The 19,063-nt window shown below is 47.0% G+C and overlaps 1 long non-coding RNA gene across 1 annotated transcript; it reads right to left on the reverse strand.

Moving 5' to 3' along the window:
• Positions 1 to 198: 198 nt before the first annotated feature.
• On the reverse strand, positions 199 to 9,882 carry LOC123386468. Its single transcript, XR_006600343.1, has 3 exons — positions 9,673 to 9,882; positions 1,105 to 1,177; positions 199 to 364 (listed from the first exon to the last, which is right to left on the reverse strand). It is a non-coding gene; the product is annotated as an uncharacterized LOC123386468 (long non-coding RNA).
• Between the last annotated feature and the right edge of the window lie 9,181 nt (positions 9,883 to 19,063).

Genomic DNA, 19,063 nt, shown 5'->3' on the forward strand with positions numbered 1-19,063 from the left:
AGTAAAATAATGTGTTCAAAATATGAAAGAGAGAAAGAATGGGAGGGAACGGGGAAATTAATATATAAATAGCTTTTCATCAGTGGCAATGAAAGCTTTTCATGGAGAGCTCTTTGACTCTGATGTCATTACTTATTTTCAGTAATTATTAAAAGCTTTGCTAGAGTTCAAAGTGCTTTTAGCCACGCGTGGGTTTCCCTTAGCCCTCTACTTTCGTTTTTTGCTTTTGTAACAATACCCTGTGTTGTGAGAGTGCTTCTTTATTTTTCAAAGCGTTTGGGTTTTGCATACTTCTTTCTTTTATTCTTCTCACATCGAAAGGGTTAGAGGTATGTTATCCTTTCCCAGAAAAGGAATTGGTGGGCTTGCGGAAGAAAAGGAAAAGTTATTCTGAGTGCCAGGCGCTGAACTAAGTGCTTTACGTGTTTTATTTATTTCCCGAATAATTCTGACTTAGGGATATGATAGCTCCTTTTTGCAGATCAAGAAATTGAAATCCAGGAGGATTGGTCAATTAGCTAGTAAAATTCTAAATATTTATTTCCTTAAAAAAATGTGTCGGTGTTCTCGTGCTTTTCACTAGAACTAACAAGCAAAAGGCCGATTAGACTGAAAAGTTATATTCTAGCTCCAAAAAAATGTCTTATGCCCCCATGTCTGGTCAAAGCACCTCCAAGATTTTCTTTTTGCCTTTTCTGAATAGTCCATATGTGTCTATGCCAGAATGAGTCAACTTTGAAAGAACTCGTTTGATAGAAATGGAGCGCCTCTTAATGTAAAAATATTTTGAATTAAGTAGCTGTGAATGATTGATGAGGAAAGTGACTTAGTCTTTTTCCTTTACTACACAGTGCATTTATTTGGTTGATTAAATACACTGACCACATGTTAAAGTGTGGAATCGTTCTCATGTGGCCTAATTTTAGTACATTATTTAATTTTATCACTAGCAGTATAACAACATTAAAATAATGTTTAATGGACCACAATCTCCCAACCCTCATACAACTGTTTTTGTTTTCGAATAATGCAGTCACACGAATAGTCTCAGTAAGAGTACGCATGTTATTTTATACTTTACTCAACATGTTATTGTATACACACCTCGTGATTCCAGTAGACTTCATCCTAAGAAAATGGATGTGCAGATCGTTTTTACTGATTTACCGCCATGCATCTGCAAGTGAAAAATTAAGTTGTTTCAATGTTATTTTTTGCTCTTTAATTGGTAATGATAATGCAGTCTGCCACTTACTAAGCACTTACTCTGTGCCAGAAACTATGCTAGGCGCTTTAAGTATGTAGGATTTCACTTAAGGCTTACCCAGAAGCCCTAGAAGGTGGATTTTTAAGAATGTCATTTTACGGACTGAAAACTGAGGTATGAGTCTGTCAGGGGGGGGGGGGGGGGGGGCGGGGGCAGACACAGGGAGGTGGTCCTGCCCCCAAGTGTTCTCAGTTGCTGTAACATAACATGAAGGCTACCACGCCCCTACCTTTACTCCTTTATTATTCAACTTCTAGAGAAGAAAAAAGTCTTTATGATGCTTTCTATACCCAGCCATTGTGCCTTCTGAGGGAGTTGCAATGGTGGATAATCTTTGTAGCAGTGAAGAAGAGAACCAGTCTCTTTCACCTTAGTTAGCAGTGGATGTTGTTACTTTCAAGAGATGTTACTTGGGCAGGTAGCTATAAAAATCACAGCGGGCGAGGAGGTGCTCCAATGTGTATTTCTTTGATTGTAAGTGAGGACATACTTTTTTTTGTATGTTTCGGAATTCATCTCTCCTCTTATATGTGAATTGTGGTTAATATTCTCTGCCCATTTATCTATCAGCGTCAAGGTTTCTTTTATGAATCTGAATGATCTCTGTATGTTATACACAAAGACCCTCGTTTTTCATGGCTGACTCAAATATTCTCCTAAGTCTGTGGTTGACCTTGAAATGTTTTGTAGGCTACATTTAAAAAAAATAGTTTCACATCGTAGATGATTTTGCAGGACTGCCAGATGACTTGGTGGTAATTTAATTATACAGTATTATTTATCAAAACTAATTGAAGTTGATCATTTGACATTAATTAGGGGTGAATTTCCTCAACCCTAACAAGTCAAGCTCAAGCTTGGGTAGAATAGGGAACACATTTCTGCCATCTTCGATCGTGGAATTCAGAGCTGCAAATAGAATCATGTAACTAAAGTCAGCTTATGTAGGCTTTATGTTTTTCTTGAAGAATAGTAACTTACACATATTTTAACAGAAACCGGCATAGGCATCTCTATTTTTTTTTTTTATGTTTTTAGCTGTAATAACATTTTAAAGCAAAGAATAGAAGCGATATTTCATCCAGGCCAACATGAATAACCCTAAAAGGTAAATTATGTCGTTAACTCAGACGTAGTCTTTACTTTTCTCTTCCTGTACTTTCCCAAAAGGGAAAAGAAAAATTTTTTTGTAATCTTACTAGGTAGTCTGCCAGACAGCCTCTGGGGACTGCACGTGACTGTTGTCCCCTAATTATAAAGGTTTTCTGAGGTGGAAATACCGTGTACATTCGAGTTGTTTTTTCCTAATCTCAGGTATAATCTCTGACTGTATACCTTAAAGTCAGGCATTGTAGCATGCACACACACACACACACACACACACACTGAATCCTTTAAAACTCATTCATGGAGGTAACACACGCATTAGGTAGAGAGAAGCGGCCTGATTAGAAGGTAGTCACTCCCTCACTCCTTCCTCTTGCGTGTCGGAGAATATGTGTCTTTGGCCATCTTGAAAGTTTCTTTGCTGCAAATGTGCAGAGAACAAATCTAAGTAGGAAAAGAAGTCAGGAAAATAGAACATTTCCAGAGTAGGGCCTGCTCCTGGGAGGTGCGGGGCAGTCATGGCCCTGTGGACCTGATGGTCGCCGTTAATGTTTGCCCAACTACTCTTCCTTTCCAGAAAAGTGGCTGGAAGCAGAAGCCTCTTGTTTCTCTTGGAGACTATCAACTTTTATCAAGTCTCTGCCACCGCCGATGGGTTATGTAGAACCCATCTAAAGGGTTGAACTTTGCTTGCTGAGGCAAAGTTCAAAAAATGCAAGTGAGCTGGAACAAGGTATATTTTACTTCCAATGGACGCTCCAAAATTGGCCACAGCACAATAGACTCAGAAAACAGGCTACCCCCTTAAACCATGAAGTTCGTTTGACCCACGTGGTATCCAGAATGCCAAGGAATCAGTCCTGGGATAGGATGACTGCCAATGTTCGTGTTCTCTTTCTCTCTGTCTCTGTCTCCCTCATGCTCTGATACTCTGCACTATATAATCTATTTATCCCTTGGCCTTCCATCTTCCTTCTTTTTTTTTTTTTTTTATGTTTTATTTGAGAGAGAGATACAGAGTGTGAGTGGGGGAGGATCAGAGAGAGAAGGAGACACAGAATCCAAAGCAGGCTCCAGGCTCTGAGCTGTCAGCACGGAGCCCGACGCGGGGCTTGAACTCACGAACGACGAGATCAGACCCCAGCCGAAGTCAGACGCTCAACTGACTGAGCCACCCAGGCACCCCACCATCCCCCTTCTTTTGACATCTTTACGGATACTTTTCTTCCCAAACTGCGCCAATGAGGTGACAGCATGCCCAGGGCTTGAAATGCCTCTTTGAAACTCTCAACATTCACATATAAAAAGCAACTTACAAAGCTCTTTTTCTCAGAAGGAGAGTCAGAAACTGTACCCTCTGCTGGGTGACGCATCATCCTTTGCAAGAAAGCAAATTTATCTTAAACACGTTTATGGTTTGCATTTTTAAAAATTCACCTGCTGTTGCTCCTACTTGGAGGGAGAAAGAGACTCCCCTTCTTGGAAAGCCCCAGACAGATCCTGCCGGAGGAAAAAGGGCGACAGCTCCTAATTCTTCGTATTTGAATTGATTTAATAGCAGCTTTTAAATGATGTGGCGGGGGGCGCCTGGGTGGCGCAGTCGGTTAAGCGTCCGACTTCAGCCAGGTCACGATCTCGCGGTCCGTGAGTTCGAGCCCCGCGTCGGGCTCTGGGCTGAAGGCTCAGAGCCTGGAGCCTGTTTCCGATTCTGTGTCTCCCTCTCTCTCTGCCCCTCCCCCGTTCATGCTCTGTCTCTCTCTGTCCCAAAAATAAATAAACGTTGAAAAAAAAAAATTAAAAAAAAAAAATGATGTGGCGGGACCCTTGTTTAATTAGTTCAGTCAGTCATTCAGCAAACATGTCTTGCATGCCTGTCGCATGCCCGCACTGGAAGAAACATCTTCCTGTCACGCATACTACTGCTAAACCAGGGGACTCAAACCGTGTCATCACGGCTGCCATGTTTTCAGCCTGTGTAGAGCTCTGTGCTAAGGATTCTACATCCGTGATTTTATTTAATCTTCTGAGCAATCTGGCTAGTTATGCTATCATTACCCACGTTAAAAAAAATTTTTTTTTTAATCTTTATTTTTGAAGGAGAGAGAGAGACAGGTTGCGAGCAGGGGAGCAGGTGCATCACCGAGAGAGAGGGAGACACAGAATCGGAAGCAGGCTCCAGGCTCCGAGCTGTCAGCACAGAGCCCGACGCGGGGCTCAAACACACGTGCCGTGAGATCACGACCTGAGCCGAAGTCGGACGCTCAACCGACTGAGCCACCCAGGGGCCCCGTTGCCCACAGTTTTTAAAGTTTATTTATTTTGAGAGAGCCAGAGCATGAGCAAGCTGGGGAGGGGCAGAGAGAGGGAGAGACACGGGGCCCGATCCCGCAACCGGGAGATCATGACCTGACGCCAAAATCAAGAGTTGGGCCCTTAACCAACTGAGCCACCCAGGCGCCCCCTCATTACCCACATTTTAAGTATCAGGAAGCTGAGCCTTACACAGCTTATCACTCTCAGGCTACTAACCGTGGGACTGGGGTTGGCCCCATTTGGCCTAACTCCAAGTTTGGGCCTAGAATCACTTCAGGCCCCTGACAAGTTCTCCTTCCAAAGCATATTAAGAATGGAGGAAAGATAAGAGGGTTGAAACCGAGGAATTCAGAGAAGTGTGAACTGAAGTCACTTTATGACCTCTACTGTCAGTTGGATTGCGGCCGCTATTTTATTTTTAGATCACGTTGCACCCTGTTAGTTGCCGGGTTTATTCCCAAGGCCATCACTCCTGAATTTAAAATTGTATGAAATGCACTGTTTTAGGCGGCTCCTCTTCATGGGTCCCCACTGGTCTCTGATACCTTGCAGCTCCCCAGGACTTAGGGAAATCTGATACACCCCTTCCAAGGTGCCTTCCCCAGTCTCTCAGGCCGCACCTGCTCTTTCCGGTCTTGGGATTTCCAAGCACAACCACCTACCTACACGTTTCACTGCACGCTGCTCCGGAACTACGTTCCTCTTCATGAGCAGGGCAGAGACTTATACACTTCTCTTGAGTCCTCTCTGGTGCCTTGCTAATAAATGTTCCTAATAAATATTTGCTAAATGTAGGAACACCACGTACTGCTTTTGAGCAATCACAGAGGTGAAAAGAGCCGGGTAGTTTCATGATGTGTTAAGTTCTCTGAGCATAACAAGACCTTGGCAGGTGGAAACACTGTACCGAAAATCACTGTCAGTTTGTTAATCCCCCAAAGAGGCCAGCCTGAAAGAAATGAAGCCCGCGGTTCATAAAGAGCAGATAAATGTTTTATATGGAAAATAAATTAGCAAATTCACTGTCAGATTCCTAATGGCAAGGAAGCATGGAAAGTCACAGTTTAACTTCCTTAACAAACCTGTCACTGGCAGCCAGATGACAGAGTCTGTCAAAGAAACCATGTGTCACTTGGGAGACAGATTGCTCTCTGACAAACAGCGTTCATTCCCGGGCCTACCCCCTAAGACTGGAATAATAGTGACATCTCGCAAAAAAAGCATTTGTCATTTGACTGTACAAAAGTTTCCCTTCAAAGTTGAGGGTATTTTGAAGCCATGTAGATTCCCATGCACGAAAAGGAGTGCTTGTCACAGGAGTCTTTTATGGGAAGTAAAATCTATTTGAAAATCTGCTCTGATTACATCATTTCATGAAATTTGGGGTTTTGCTCACGGTGAACACGTTATGAGTCAGATAAGGCAGACCCAACTCATTTCTTTGTCATAAAGACTTCCCAAATGTGGCCTTGGCTGCTCGGTGTATCACCATTTGGTCAGTTAATGGGGAAGTAAGACTTGCCACACTAAAAATAGGCCAAAATATTCCCAGAGGCCGATAGAACAACGAAGAGGTGAGGAAATCGTATGCTTGTGGAACGAAATGCGGAGCGGGATAGAGGCGCTCGCTCGCAACCCATCTGTTCAAGAGCAAGCATTTATTAGGCACCCACTGTTTGCCAGGTGCCGTGTTAGATGTTGGAGAAGTAATATAAGGTTGACATGGCTGCTGTTCCCAAGGAGACTGTGGTGGGGGAGGTCACGAGCTGTCTGGTGAGGAGCCATGATGGACTCAGGTGTCCCCCAGTCCTTGAAGAGTTCTGTGAATTCACTTCTGGAAAATCAACTTGCCGGGTTCCTCATTTCATGACATCTTCACGACATCTCACACTTTAAGAATCACACGCACACGGAATATCGATCCTTTTATTCCTGAAGAAGCAGCTGCTGGTGTCCCTGAGCAGCTCTATTTACTTAAATATAGCCCTCCATTTTGTTTTTTCTGCTCAAATGAAACACCGGGCTACCACAGCGCTTGGGTGAAACTGAGCGAGACAAAACTCTAACTTAAAAATGAACCCTATGGGGCGCCTTAAGCGTCTGACTTCGGCTCAGGTCAGATCTCATGGTTTGAGAGTTCGAGCCCCCGCGTCGGGCTCTGGGCTGACAGCTCAGAGCTCGGAGCCTGCTTCGGATTCTGTGTCTCCCTCTCTCTCTGCCCTTCCCCCACTCACACTCTGTGCGTGTGTGTGTGTCTCTCTCTCCAAAATAAATAAACATTAAAAAAAATTAAAAAAAAAAAAAAACAGAAAGAAAGAAACCTAAAGGGGGCGCCCGGGTGGCTCAGTCGCTTGAACGTCCGACTTCAACTCAGGTCATGATCTCACGGTTTGTGGGTTTGAGCCCCGCATTGGGCTCTGTGCTGACAGCTCGGAGCCTGCTTGGGATCCTCTGTCCTCCCCCCGCCTCCCCCCGCCCCGCTCCTCCCCCACTCTCTCTCTCAAAAATAAATAAAACCAAAAACAAAAAAACCCTGAAATCTTACTAATACAGAAGAAAGCGTGGCATCTCAAAGGAACATGGGTATTCGAGGCAGGCAGATCTAGGCCCCAGTACTTGCCTCAGCTGTGTGATGCACGTAATCATCAGCTTGGCACACAGTCATTGGTACTGACATTGTCAATGATTGTGGTCTCGGTAATGGAAGCCCTTAACTCGTAAGAGAAACCGCCCCTGACAGGAAGAGACTCGAACCGCTCCGATCGGTGTACCCGTGAGCTCTCAGACACGCGGCAACACTAGAGTGATTTGCAGGGAAGGATTTAGCGAAGGGATTACAGGATCACCTGCTACTGCTGCCTCCCAGCCTGGGGCCATCCTGAAGGTCAGCAGGGCTGGCATCTGGGAAGAAAACCTGGATGCCCATGGGAGAGAGTGAGGACAAACTGGAACCCACGGGACAAATTGGAACCTGCATTTCCTCTCGTGAACCCCAACCTTGAGTCACGGCCGACCTTCGCCTGGGGGCTGTGTGCCCCCCTTACTCCCAGCCCCAGAGAAGCTGAAGCATGAGACCCCGCGGGAGCTACCGGGACTGTGGGCCAGGTGCTGCCCCCCTCGGACGAGGCAGGGGCTGCGGTGGCTCCTGGTGTCCCACTCTGACCTTCAGGGGGGTGTGAGTGCCACTTGGCTTCTGCCTTCCAGACCCAGTGCGGGTTCCTCCCGGCCAGATCTCGCTTGGAACCATGCTGGGAAGGGAACTGGGGGGAACAGTTTCAGCCTCGCTCCGTTGACACAGAACAAACTAGCACAGAGGAGACCGGCCATTGCCACAGCACAGGCTGGTCCACGTGTGCCTGGTTTCCTGTCCCGCCTCCCTCCACACCTCCCCCTCCCCCGCCCCTTCACACCGTGTCACCTCTCTGTAGAGCACTTACTATGTTCCAGATGCTATCTTAGGTCCCGGGGAAAAAAATTCCGAGACGTGGCGCCCACCCTCGTGACTCTTACAGTCTGTTGGGTGTGAGACATGAAATACCCACACACAGAGATGTAAAATTTCAGCTACGGTTAGAGCCATGACGGAGAGGGTACGTGGTCCCCTTGAGAGTGCACGAAAAGAGAATTTCACCTGATCTAATAAAAACACCTGAAACCCGATTAAATATCACTTCTCTAAAAGCCTCCAGATTTCTCTAGAGGCACCGGTGACACTGTTGATTCACACTGATTCTTAAATCGAAATCTGGAGAGATCTTTTTTTTTGAGAGAGAGAGCGCGTGCGTGCGCGAGAAAGAGAGCGGGGAAGGAGCAGAGAGAGCGGGAGAGAGAGAATCCCAAGCGGGCTCCACGCTGTCAGTTCAGAACCCCATGTGGGGCTCGAACATACAAACCGTGAGATCATGGCCTGAGCCAGACAGGCTCCCCAGGGTCTGGGAAGATTTTTTTAATCGCCGTCTTATTAACTGACAGGTTAACTTTGCAGGGAACCCTGTCATGTACTGAGAGAAATGCTGAGTTACAGGCAAGGGGGAAAGGAATAGAAAGCTCCAGCAGCAACACTCACACCGCTTACCCAGTCCTACATCGGACATCCCATCAATCGAATCATTTCTCAACTCCAAGACCTGGCACAATCCAGGCTTCTGTATAAATGTGTCACCTCAGCTGCTAACTGGACCATTCACATACGCTCCAATGTTTTGTAGACGATGAACTACTTTTTCCAAGGCAGCGTTCAAGTCACGCTATAAAGCTGCTACCTGAAGACAAGAACTTATTTTTCCGGTTCCTTCTCTGCGGCACCTGGCAGAGACCCGGAGTGGGGTAGGTGTTCTGTAAGTGTCCTGGTCAGTTTGGGCTGCTGTGACATAATGCCATAGATTGGGCGGCTTGTCAAGGACAGAAATTTCTCACAGTTCTGGAGGCTGGCAAGTCCAAGATCGAGGCGTTGGCAGATCAAGTGTCTGGTGAGAACATAGATGCTTCCTGGTTCTTAGACGGCTGTCCTCTCGCTGTGTCCTCACATGGCAGAGGGGATGAAGAATCCCTTGGGGGTCTCTTTTGTAAGGGCACTAATCCCATTCACAAGGCCTCCACCCTTATGACCTAATCAGCACGCAAGGGCCCCACCTCCTAATACCATCACATTGGGGTTTAGATTCCATCATAGGGATTTTGGGGGAACACAAACATTCAGGCTACAGCAGCAAGCATCAGTGGAATGAATGAATCTGAATAACAGGTTGGATGTCAGGATCTGCCTCCTATGGTAGGTTGCAATCCCGTAGCAAATGTGTCATCTTCTTCCAACAGCAGGAAGTGCATAAAAGGTTTCACCCTTGAGTTTGGGGTTTGCCCAAACCCGGCTCCTCCAGCGGGATCTACCACTGCCCTGACTGAGAACCTGCCTTTGACCCTCAGGTCTGTAGGGACCTTTGGGTTCTCCAGACTCGGGTGGGGGAAGTTGTCCAGTGTTGACTCACCTCTCGGTCACCACCTCTGACTTGTATGCCTCCAACCCAATGTGTCTCTTTTGTTTGCCTTGATAGTTATTTTCCAGAGACCCCATTTTCTGTTTCTTGGGTTTTTGTTCTTTCTCCGATCTTACTCCCCTTCCCCACTCCCCACATGACTACAGTTGTTCAGCCTTCAGCACCTGAGGGCCAGAAGACAAGTTCATATGGGCAAGTTACATGACGACCACAAGGCAGCTACCAGCGTCGTGGGTGCTGCTGAATTGTGCCATCATAGACGTCCCGGGAGTGATTTTCTGGAGCTACATTGACCAGATGCAGAGTGAAGGACCTAGTCCTGTTTCTTAAAATTCTTTTGAAATTAGATGCTACCTTCCTTTTTAGTAATGCTTTTGTTTTAAAAGAAAAGAACTTTTTTGTTTGTGAAAAATAATCAAAATTGCCACAAATAATTTGGAAAATGTAAGATGTACTAAAGAAGGCACAGTATCCATGAGATAGTTATTTAGATGGCACAAGATGGGAGGTGACTTAAGGTCTGCGTGTCATATGAGCCACAGGGCGTACTTTCTTCCTAATCAAGAGGACTGCCTACTGTGTCTCCTTCAGACAGCCCCAGAGCTGGGCATGAGCCCAGCGGCCCCGCTGCTGACAGACCGTCTTCCTAGAGCACAAGTCTTGTCTTGTCACCTGCCCTGCTTAGGCCATTTTCCATGGACTCCTTCCCTGTGCTTTCCAGATAGTCTATCCCCTTTGTATAACATACAAGCTCGTCTTTCTTTTCTTTTTTCTTTTTCTTTTCTTTTCCTTTTTCTTTTCTTTTCCTTTTCTTTCTTTTTTCTTTTCCTTTTCTCTTTCCTTTCCTTCCTCTCCTCTCCTCTCCTCTCCTCTCCTCTCCTCTCCTCTCCTCTCCTCTCCTCTCCTCTCCTCTCCTCCCTTCCCTTCCCTTCCCTTCCCTTCCCTTCCCTTCCCTTCCCTTCCCTTCCCTTCCCTTCCCTTCCCTTCTTTCTTTTGTCTTTTCTTTTCTTTTTTTTTTGCAATCAGCTTTATTGGAGTGTAATTTACATACAATGAAACTCACTGATGTTATGTGTATAGGTCAGCGGCTTTTGACAAAACGTGTTATCTGGGGAACCACCATCACCACTATTAGAACATAGAACAATTTGCTCACGTCCCTTGGCTAGAACGCCCTTCCCGTGTCTCCAGTCCCTGGAAACTATTGATCTGTTTCGTGTCATTGTAGTTTTGCCTTTTAAAAAGAATTTCATATAAAAGAAATGGTAGAGAATGTCGTCTTTTGAACCCGGCTTCTTTTCACTCGTAATGCTTTTTATATTCGTCCTTGATGTTGTGCGTATCAGATGTGTGCTCTGCTTAAAGGTCGGCTCGTATCGCACTGTGTGGGCGTGCTTTGATTAGGGTATTTATTTACGGTTGATGGACGACTGGGTAATTTCCAGTTTTTCACTCTTCTGAATAAACCTGTTAGGAACATTCTTTGCATGAGCCCGTGTCTCTCGCTTCTCACAGGTAAATCCCCAGGAGTGGAACTGTTGCACTGTGTGTGTGACTTTACAAGAATATTGCAAACCGTTTCCCACAGCGGCTGGCCCATCTGCCATGACCTCTGCTAGCGTTTGAGGGCTCCATATCCTCACCCACACCCGGACCGTGGGACTGCCCATCTTTTTAGTGTTGGTTCTCATGGTGGGTTATGCGAAGCTTTTTTAGCCCACCCTCCAGGCCTCCGGGGGGCCCCCCCTCCTGCTCTGTTCACGTAGATTCACACTCAGTCGTGTGAATTGTGTGAGTTGTATGAGAGCCACTGCTCTGCCATGCTGCTTCCTCAAGTGACCAGCTTCGTACGGGTGACCAGCTTCGTACGGGAGCCCCTGCCCTTCTCAAGGCTGAACGGGGGTCCTTGCTCCGGCACCCGCGGTATCTGGTGCACATCCGTCCTTACTGTGCTTGTTGGGTTTTTCCTGCCTTCTCCTCTTTTATAATTTTTTTTAAGTTTATTTATTTATTTTGAGAGAGAGAGAGAGAGAGGAGAGCCCTCCTTGCAGAGTCCAGTATGGGGCTCAAACTCACGAACTGTGAGATCATGAGCTGAAATCAAGAGTTGACTGCTTAACCGACTGGGCCACCCGGGTGCCCCATTTTTTTTTTAAACAAAAATTTATTTAAAATAATAATTTATTTAAATAATAAAATAAAAATTTATTGTATTTATTTTTACATACAAATTTTAAAGTTTATTTATTTATTTTGAGAGAGAGAGAGAGAGAGAGAGAGAGAGAGAGAGAGAGAGAGAGAGAGAGAAGGAAAGAGAAAGTGCTGGAGGGGCAGAGAGCGAGGGAGAGAGAGAGAATCCCGAGCAGGCTCTGTACTGTCAGTGTGGAGCCCAGCTGCCTTCTCCTCTTAACCCAAACTTCAGTGGCAGGAATGAAGAGTGGGAAGAAGTTTCCACATCTTTGCAGCCCAGGGTCTACCACAGGGTCAAGAATTATGTGTTGAGTGAAAGAATGAACAAATGGATGTTGAGACTTTTAATACATTTTCTAATTGACAGGACTTACTCCCCCATCCAAACATGCCCCCAGCCATTCTTCAACGAATGCATGGCTGCACATCTTCTCTCCAGGGGCGCCTAGGAAGAAAGAAATTTCCAAGAAAGCTAGTGATGCATCCAGCCCCAGACTATGAGATGTGAGGCCGAGTATGTCTCAGCAGGACTGGGGCTCTGACTTTACCCACTCGGTGCCCATCAGAACCCTTCACTTATTCAGAAGTACTTATCAAGTACTAACCATGTCCAGGTACTTTGGTTAGGTTCTGAGGGTACCATGGCAGGGAAGGGGGAAACGTGTGGAACGGTCGGGCAAAGCTGAGAAGAATGGGTAGAACTGGACAGATGGAGAGACAAGGGAAAGAAAGACCTTTCTGGTTACAGAGTTCCTGCTCACAAAACTAAAAAGTGGACCTAAGCCACGCCCGCTCGGGTAGTTAGGCCCTGGGTAGAGCATGGCCATGGCTAGAACATCGGGTCCCTTTTGAGAACTGCAGCACATGTACTCAGAGGGGTCCGTGAACAATTGGGGAAGGTTCTAGAATGCATGGTGAAGGGGATTGAATTTTATCTCACAGGCAAGGGGCTGAAGGGAGGTGGGAAAGACTTTGTTTGTAACAGGGTAGTAAAGGGATGAGATCAGTGTTTTAGAAAAAGACTCTGATAAGTATGTGAGGGAAAAGGCAGGGACCCTGAGCCGCCTTCGACATTTGTACCAACCAGCGCTCCTTTTCTGGGCTCCTAGATCTCCCAGAAATCTTTGATCCCTTTGGCAGCTAGCCTGGTGTTCACCCTCCAAGTCTGTTTCCTCAGGATGTTCCTGATACCCTAAGTCTATTTCTGAGGCTACGTCGCCTTCCAGATTGGATGCCTTTCTTTCTGTCCTGGCCCCATCACCAGGGGATCCCCGCTGTTGTGTGACAAGGCTAGTTCTATTCGGTCATATTAGTCATCCCATCGGAAGACAAATTAACATTGGCACAGTGATTTGGAGTTTACTGAACACCTGGAAATGTGACTGCTAGCGGGCATCTTGTAAAAGTAGGAGTATGGGGCGCCTGGGTGGCTCAGTCGGTTGGGCGTCCGACTTCGGCTCGGGTCATGATCTCACGGTCCGTGAGTTCGAGCCCCGCGTCGGGCTCTGTGCTGCCAGCTCAGAGCCTGGAGCCTGTTTCAGATTCTGTGTCTCCCTCTCTCCGACCCTCCCCTGTTCATGCTCTGTCTCTCTCTGTCTCAAAAATAAACGTTAAAAAAAAAAAAAAAAAAAAAAGTAGGAGTATGGCCACCCAAGACTCCTCCCGGGGTCCTGGCGGGAAGGTCCTGTGTGGAGTTCGGCTCAGGGGCCCGCGGACACCTTGGCGTGGTGGGAGCCCCTGGGACTGGGTTCCTGGCCTGGGACGGGGGTCATTCCAACCGAGAGGACAAACGCTGCCCTCGGCCCCACTGCATTTTTAATCTGTCCTCAAAGGGCACAGGCTTCCTCTCCAAACCTGCCACATTCTCAGGATTTCTCTAGGAAATCCCCACTCGAGGGTCTCATGTGCAGCATATTGTGTGAAGACCCTGCCCCCCCCACTCCCCCTCCTCCCCGCCCCAGAAGGCCCTGTGGGCTTTATTCCTTGTTCAGAGAGCTGGAAAGAGCACGCAGCTGGCGTGAGCGAGGGCAGGGGTGGCCATCGCTTTTTGTATATAAACTGTTAGCGCAAACACAAACTGCTGTAAAGTCAAACAAACGTGCAAGAATGCCTAGTCCATGCAGGGATTCGGAGCTCCCGGACAGAAGCCTGCCTGGGGGGCGGGGTGCTCCTCTGGCCCTTCTGATGGGGACGGGTGAGTCCCCTGGCGAGGCTCCCAAGGGAGGTGACGCAGCCTCAGACCTGGCCCCGCGTTCCCGGCAAGTCTGTCTTCTCTCTTAACGTTACTCCCTCGGTTTCTTCCTTTCTCTTCTGTCCTCAGAATGGAAAACAGTGGGGCAACCTCCTTCCTCCTTGAAGGTGGTTACTGAAAACGCCCTTTTGCGTTTTCCCTGGGTGGCCGGCAGCCCTTCGTCACTGGTGGGCATCTGAGATCCCGCGTCAGCACGAGAACTCACCATCTGCCTGCCTTGTTCTGCTGCCTCAGTTCCTTCTTGGAAGCAGGTGGCCTCTCTCCATTACGAATCCATTAAAAAGAGAAAAGAAAGAAAGGAAGAAAACACTCCTGGCTTGCTGTTAGGCCAGCCTCTTGTGAGAGACCCAGGCCTCGTTCTCAGGATGCTCTAAGCCACAGGAAGGCGCTTCGCGTGTGGAGAGTGATTTTTCTTCAGCGTTTGTCAGAGGCAGCGACCGACAGAGTCGAAGTTGCCGGATAAATTCATTAGCCCGCGAAGGGAGATATAAATACTGCTTAGGGTCACCTAAGCAGAGGTGTTCCCTCTTCCCGGAGTGGAAGAGGTCCCGGATGGTGGTGGAGGTAGGGGTGCGAGGAGCTGGCGAGGCCCTGGCCCTCCCCCTCCTCCCCGCCGGGGGCAGGACTGGCCTGGCAGTGGCGTGCCCGTCCGGGGAGGCCGTGTGTGTGGAGTAGTGACAACCAGCCAACTCAGGAAGGAACCAGAGCGGTTAGTGGTGCCGGTGTGAACACCGACCACAACCTTGGGCCTGGCCGAGATGTCTCAGGGGGAGGGCTCGGCGGCGAAGCCAGAGCATTTCCAGACGCGCTCTTTCCGTGAAAACGTGACTTGCGGTGACCTTGGATTAATTCGTGTCCTTTCCCTCGGGTCCCTCCTAAGTTTGGACAGAAAGAACGGAGAGTAAGAGGGAAAGGAGAAGGGAGGAGAGAGGGGTAAGAGGGAGGGGTCAGCCATTCGTGAGGTAAGTGAAACCTTGCCTGGTGACATAGATGGGGCCTGTAAGGGCTCAGACGGCGGGGAAAGGCCAGTTTGCACCAGTCGCTTAGCTCGCGACACGGACCGTCACCGGATAGTAGAGAGAGAGCTGTTCAAACTTTGGCCGCCGGATAGACTTTTTAAAAACCTCTTTGCAAGGTTGATTTTAACATAAATCTCGAGCAAGCATAACATGTAAAACACCACTCAGGGCCATTACGGTTCTGTTACGGTTTTATTTTCTCTTGCCAAGCGGGATTTCTCTCTCTGCTGGTATTCTATGCGCCTGCCAAAACCATATAAAAAGCACTCATGGAGAAAAGTTTCCAATCCAGCAGCCAATCCAGTTCTCTCCCAAATCCGAAGGTTATAAAGCAGGGCCTGGAGACTGGTAGGAAGTAGATGTTAGAAAAGACGCTGAGCGAGGCACGCTTGAAGGCAAGATGAATACACTCAGTGTCCAGCCCGCCGGCCTTCGGGGAGGGGGGGGGGGAAGGACCGGGACGCTTCGATTCATCACGGCTAAAGCTGAAAAGAGACCCAAGTCGGTGGTGTTTTCCAGTGACGTTTATCTTCTCGTCTGTCGGTTGTTTTCTGTCAAGAAGGATAAGCTGCTAAAACACCAGACCAACCGAACCCTGCGGTTCACAGCGATCAATACACACGTTTGCGCTGTTTACACACATTTCCGCCCGCACAAGTCCTCCTGTCTCTAAAATTAGGAGTTAGAGAGAGAGTCGTAGGGCAAAAAAACGGATCGTGTGTGGTGACTAATAGCTCTGATGAGACACACACACACACACACAGACACGCACACACGCACACACACCCTTCCTGTGGCATTTATAGTCACCAAACCTGTCCTGAGCTGACAGTCATATTTTTATGCGGTGACATGGGCCATATATTCAGGACCATCGAGACAGATAAGAATTCTGAGGTCCCCTGTGACTCGGCTGGGTGAGGAAGCCTTTGTGTGGCTGGAGGCAGTGTTCGCAGGACAATGGACTTCTAGCAATATATGCAAATGTGTCCTTTTCCCATTCCTGAAAGTGACCTTTATGATGAGGTGGGAACAGCAACATCAATCCCTGGGTTAATATGACTTATTGGCCTAAAGGGAGGGAGGGAGCTCTGCTAGCAGGATTTAAAAACTAGGAATTAGCCTCGTCCAATTCGAACCTTCCCCAGAGCCCCAGGGGCCTTCCTTGTGCGATGCTAGAGAAACTTTTGCTGTCTTTGGAAATCAGAGGAAACCACCTTTCCAGGAGTGTTATGAGCCTTTATGAAGAGTTCACACAAAAGTCAGGAGAGATGGCTTAAATAATATCAGGCCCTCTGAGGTCCCCGAACAGGACCTTTCCAGATTGTTCTAAGCCCCAGTGCCAGGGGCAGATTCAGGCCAGATTCAGAGACGTGCCTGTCAATAAGAATCATTATCAAATGGGGTTAAGAGTTACTGTTTATTGGCGAAATAGTCTGGTAGCCGCTAGATATAGAAAACGTACAGAAGGCGATTTTCCTGGAGGAGGGGTCCAGCCTCGCCAAGCAAACTGCTCCCTCTGGCTGCCCCCACCCCAGTTCTTCTTCCGGCCTCAGGGGCCAGGAGTTTGACTGTAATGTAAGAGCGATTGCTCTCTCCATACTCATCATTGTTAGTGATTTTCCCTGGAGAGAGAGAGAGAGAGAGAGAGAGAAAGAAGGGGGCAGAGAGAGAGGGGGAGAGACAGAATCCCAAGCAGTGCTATCAGCACAAAGCCCGCTGTGGGGCTCGATCCCATGAACGCTGAGATCATGACCTAAGCTGAAATCAAGAGTCGGACGCTTAACCCACTTAGCCACCCAGGTGCCCTGAGACTTTACGTTTTTCAAATGCCTTAAAATGCCTTGACCAGTTTCTCAAGGTCAACAGGTATGAGGGCCCAGAGACGCAGAGTGCAGCCAGCATGTGCTGACAAGCGCCGTGCATTCACTGGCAGACCCAGTGGAGATAAATGGAGATATATTTTTATTATTATTTTATTTTTTTTAGGGAGGCCAGGATTTCAAAGGAACAACAACAAAAAAGAAAAACAGTGATATCACTGAAGGGAAGAAAACACCCACTGCTGTTAGACTCCAGACACTTCTAGTGGGTTAAAAAAAAAAAAAAAAAAAAAAAAAGAAGTTGAGACAAAGTTTGCAGTTCTGTGACCATTTATACAGGTGACCCTTAGTGTTTGCAAATAAAGAGCCCTTTAAAAACTCTGTTAAGGGGTTTTCGTCAAAAGACGTTGACATCGCCTTGTTAAACTATTGTTCTATGTGAAAGAGGCATTTGGCTGTGCTTCCCATCTGGAGGGTTAAAATGGCTAAGTATTTAATTGCTTAGAAAGTAATCCTATTATTTCAGATTTCATGCGTAATGAACTCTTTTTCCTAATTTGAGGAACGATGAAGGGGAAAGTGAGATTCTCTGGTAAGTTTATTTTTGAAAAAGCACTTGACAGATGTTGGAACATCAGTCTCGAGTCTGGGAGAGGCTCTCAGCAGCAGATCGGGGAGCAGGTACCGGAGGCTGAGTGTGCGAAACCCACGTGACAATCAAATGAGGTGATGTCTGCCTCTGGTTCCCAGCATGAACTCACCGTAAAAAACAAGACTTTTCAGAAACAGGGCATAAATGAATACTTTGTTTCACTTAAAGCCCCTAATATTTCTTCTCAGAAGGGGCGCGTTTGTGGAAACATCTCAGCCCTAAGCAGCTCTGGGTAGCTTCGCGAACCTCTGAGAAGTTCGGGGGGCGGGGGGGGGGGAGCAGGGCAAGTCTTTATTTCACGATTTCTGTCACAAATGACTAGACAGGAAAGTGATTAGAAACCGAGGGGTCAGGGGAGGCGTGGGGTGAATAGAAGAATTGCAAGCACCACAGAAGCTCCCAGCACGAAACACAGGCGTCAATAAAGATCTGTTGTGTGGACGGCTGACTGGATGGACCCAGTGAAAGGTTTTGTGATCACAAAAAAAGGTCAGTCAACGCTTTTTCTTGTAGAACCCACTCACCAACTCCCCCCCCCCCAATGATTGGGAAATGGGAACTCCTAATTAAGTTGATTAATATGCCCTAAATGAACCACTTAATTTCAAAAAAGTTTCAAAGGCTTTGCTAACATTCACACCACACAGACCAACCCAACCATGTGATTCTTGGGGGAGTCATAAAGCCCTGTAGGATAGCGCTGAGCCTGGACATCATTTATCACCGTGCAGTTCAGCAAAGGCATTCTGTGAACTCTTGTTTTCAGATAACTTTGATTCTTGAGAAATAGGAATGGATCTTACCTACATGGTTAGTCTTGCTTTTTTTTTTTTTTTTTTTTTTTAAATTATGAAACACGCTATTATCTAATCTGCGCTGGAGATTTTTGACAATCGAGTTTTGGAATTTTGTGGCAGGGGGGGCCACCAGCATTGACCTTTGTTGATGGGTTTGACCTCTGCTAAGTGGGCTGCTGGGGCCTCTGAGAAAGGGACCCTCTGGAAGGGAGAAGAGTCGGCTGATTTAAACCACAAGCAAAAACAAAAAACAAAAAACAGAACCCTGAGGTTTTGGGAATTTGGGTCTTGGTTTCTCTTTGTGACCTTGACTATGTTTACGATTTAGTGGGATGTATTATTTTTTCTTATGCTTTTTAAACTTTTTCTTTGCTCTTCCAAAATATTTTTAGAAAGTTTTCATTGTTTTTTTTTTTTTAATTTAGTATAGCTAAGGATCACTTATTCCCAATATCCAAGAAACTGGGAACCTCTAGCCCTCTTCCTGCCCAAGAAAGAGAGTACACTTCTCAATATGTTTTCCCCGACTTTCTTCTCCAATAAAACTTTTTTTTTTTTCTGGGTTGCATCACAGATCAGCTAAAGAATACTTTAAAAGAGGGCTTGAACAACATTTTACCTGTCGAGAAAAATCAGGATGGAAACCACCA

Source organism: Felis catus, chromosome B4 (genome assembly GCF_018350175.1).
Source record: "Felis catus isolate Fca126 chromosome B4, F.catus_Fca126_mat1.0, whole genome shotgun sequence".
NCBI lineage: Eukaryota > Metazoa > Chordata > Mammalia > Carnivora > Felidae > Felis > Felis catus.